Source organism: Procambarus clarkii, chromosome 73, assembly GCF_040958095.1.
Source record: "Procambarus clarkii isolate CNS0578487 chromosome 73, FALCON_Pclarkii_2.0, whole genome shotgun sequence".
Lineage (NCBI taxonomy): Eukaryota > Metazoa > Arthropoda > Malacostraca > Decapoda > Cambaridae > Procambarus > Procambarus clarkii.
Window position 1 is genome coordinate 5,698,699 of NC_091222.1, and position 4,018 is coordinate 5,702,716.

Consider the following 4,018-nt stretch of genomic DNA (forward strand, 5'->3'; position numbering starts at 1 on the left):
CAAATTTTGTTGTGAGGACCATTCGAGCTACTCTGACGAGCTCCTTCTGAGGCCTCTAGAAGGTCCATGACCCAGTGGATAAGGAGTGCCAAGGATTTGGACTCCTGCAGCTGCTCTATGCATCCCTGGTCAGCCATTAAAGTATAATCTGCCCTCAGCATTGGTTTGAAGATAGTTCAGTCCTTTCTGACTGAGGTTTCTTGTTACCTATTCACCTCTAAAAAGGGATAATCTCACAGTGTTAATAAAACAATTCCTTACAGATTATTAAAATAATGGTATGGAGATTATCCATGTTGTAGTGCGAAAAGTTTATTAAGGTGTGAAATAGCAGACTTTATATAGAAAAGGAGTGCAAACTCAAAGAATATTTTGTGTGCAAACCCCGTAAATTTATTTATGTTGTAGTTTTATTGCATAGATTTTGTGGAACAAATCCTCTCGAATTAATTGTGAAGCCGTGCAGTTTCACACAGCTATCAGTTTCACACACACACACATACATCGTGGGACGTGTCAACAAGAAACTTTCTAAGCCAGCACATCACAGAACCAACAAGAATGAGAGGAGAAGATGAACCAGCAATGCTTGATTTGATATTTACCCTAAATGAGTGGGATATAAGAGAAGTTAAGATGGAAGTGCCCTTGGGAATGAGTGACCACAGTGTATTGAACTTTGAGTACCTGGTAGAGCTAGAACTTATCTCCCTCAAAAAAGAACTAGGAATCAAAAGGCTGGCATACCGAAAGGGAAATTATGAACAGATGAGAAGTTTCCTAAGTGAAATACCTTGGGACACAGGCCTCAGAGATAAGTCTGTACAGGGTATGATGGACTATGTTACCATAAAGTGTCAGGAGGCAGTAAACAGGTTCATCCCGGCCCAACGGGAAAAATCCGAGAAGCAACAGAAGAATCCATGGTATAATAGGGCATGTATGGAAGCGAAGAAACTGAACAAAAGGGCGTGGAGGAACTTCCGGAATAACAGAACACCAGAAAGCAGAGAGAGATACAAGAGAACCACGAATGAGTACGTCAGGGTGAGAAGAGAAGCAAAGAAATGTTTTGAAAATGATATAGCAAACAAAGCCAAGACCGAACCAAAGCTACTCCACAGTCACATCAGAAGGAAAACAACAGTGAAAGAACAGTTATTGAAACTTCGAACAGGCGAGGACAGGTATACAGAGAATGACAGAGAGGTGTGTGAAGAACTCAACAAGAGGTTCCAGGAGGTCTTCACAATAGAACAAGGTGAGGTCACTGTGCTAGGAGAAAGGGAGGTAAACCAGGCGGCCTTGGAAGAGTTCGAAAATACGAGAGAGGAGGTCAAGAGACACCTGCTGGATCTGGATGTTAGAAAGGCTGTTGGTCCAGATGGGATCTCACCATGGATACTGAAAGAGTGTGAAGAGGCACTTTGCTTGCCACTCTCCATAGTGTATAGTAAGTCACTGGAGACGGGAGACCTACCAGAAATATGGAAGACGGCGAATATGGTCCCAATATACAAAAAGGGCGACAGACAAGAGGCACTGAACTACAGGCCAGTGTCCTTGACTTGTATACCATGCAAGGTGATGGAGAAGATCGTGAGGAAATACCTGGTAACACATCTGGAGAGAAGGGACTTCGTGACAAATCGCCAACATGGGTTCAGGGAGGGTAAATCTTGCCTTACAGGTTTGATAGAATTCTACGATCAGGTGACAAAGATTAAGCAAGAAAGAGAGGGCTGGGCGGACTGCATTTTCTTGGATTGTCGGAAAGCGTTTTACACAGTACCGCAAAAGAGGCTGGTACATAAGCTGGAGAGACAGGCAAGTGTAGCTGGTAAGGTGCTCCAGTGGATAAGGGAGTATCTAAGCAATAGGAAGCAGAGAGTTACGGTGAGGGGTGAGACCTCCGATTGGCGTGAAATCACCAGTGGAGTCCCACAGGGCTCTGTACTCGGTCCTATCTTGTTTCTGATATATGTAAATGATCTCCCAGAGGGTATCGATTCATTTCTCTCAATGTTTGCAGACAATGCTAAAATTATGAGAAGGATTAAAACAGAAGAGGACTGTTTGAGGCTTCAAGAAGACCTAGACAAGCTGAAGGAATGGTCGAACAAATGGTTGTTAGAGTTTAACCCAACCAAATGTAATGTAATGAAGATAGGTGTAGGGAGCAGGAGGCCAGATACAAGGTATCATCTTGGAGAGGAAATTCTTCAGGAGTCAGAGAAGGAAAAAGACTTGGGGTTGACATCACGCCAGACCTGTCTCCTGCAGCACATATCAAGCGGATAACATCAGCAGCATATGCCAGGCTGGCCAACATACGAACGGCATTCAGGAACTTGTGTAAAGACTCATTCAGAACTTTGTATACCACATATGTCAGGCCAATCCTGGAGTATGCAGCCCCAGCATGGAGTCCATATCTAGTCAAGAATAAGACTAAACTGAAAAAGGTTCAAAGGTTTGCCACCAGACTAGTACCTGAGCTGAGAGGTATGAGCTACGAGGAGAGACTACGGGAATTAAACCTCACTTCGCTGGAAGACAGAAGAGTTAGGGGGGACATGATCACCACATTCAAGATTCTGAAGAGAATTGATAGGGTAGATAAAGACAGTCTATTTAACACAAGGGGAACACGCACAAGGGGACACAGGTGGAAACTGAGTGCCCAAATGAGCCACAGAGATATTAGAAAGAACTTTTTTAGTGTCAGAGTGGTTGACAAATGGAATGCATTAGGAAGTGATGTGGTGGAGGCTGACTCCATACACACCTTCAAGTGTAGATATGATAGAGCCCGACAGGCTCAGGAATCTGTACACCTGTTGATTGACGGTTGAGAGGCGGGACCAAAGAGCCAGAGCTCAACCCCCGCAAACACAACTAGGTGAATACTAGGTGAGTACATCACCAACTACGGTTATTACGGACTCCTCAGACAAGGAAGTCTTCGCAGGAGTTCCACTATCGCATAACAAATCCGTCATCTACTTGGTACAAGACCTCCTCATGGGGGTCACCTCACCAAACTCCAACGACAGCACGGCGCCGCCAAAGAAAAAACGAAAGACCTAGAGGTCTACACTAACCCACCAGCTCCATAACTGGTACAGCCTTGCCTCTGAGGCTGAAATCAACCATGAAGACCTCCATTCATCTACATATCTCTAGAATCAGCTATAGGTACTGGTAATGGCTCGAAAGAGCCTCCACTTACGGCCAATTCATGCCCGTGCCACATTTATGATGCCATAATCATTATAAATTATCATCTGCAGTCCTGCTCTTAGATTGGAAAGGAGCGTCCACGGACCCAATCTTCAGATCTCCAGAATCAGCTATTGACAAAGATAATGGCTCCAAAAAGCCTCCACTCACGAGTTCCTTATAGCCCATGTTACCTGGAACTTTTTGTTCAGAATAGATGAATCTAAAACAAAAGCAACAACTCGCTTCCGTCACAATTGACATGATAATGGTCCAGGATGGAGCAAAACGTCGTCGTCTCTTCATCTTCTAGTGTGTGGTTTAGACATCTCAGCTTGCTGTTTCATTAGGAAGTTTACAACAATTCCAAATGAACCCTTGCCTCAGTTAAAGAAATACACAGAAAAAGAGAGATAAATACATAGGCCTTTAGAAGTAGGTTTCATCTGAGCTGAGAAAGGAATACAGTTCTTACCTGCAGTTTCATCAGGTTCCTCAAATGATAGTTCCCTATTTTATGTGACAGTTTAAAAGTACATTCTCATGAAATTAATGAGTTTTTAGGAGCAGGAGTCAGATGAGTTTAGGTAACATAACAGCTCTGGCTTGCAGTTTCACTAGGACTATTAATTGACAGCCTTTATGAACCCTTACGCCCTTATGCTGTCTTAGTTAAAAATTAAATAGGACAAAGAGAGAGAGAGAGAGAGAGAGAGAGAGAGAGAGAGAGAGAGAGAGAGAGAGAGAGAGAGAGAGAGAGAGAGAGAGAGAGAGAGAGAGAGAGAGAGAGAGAGAG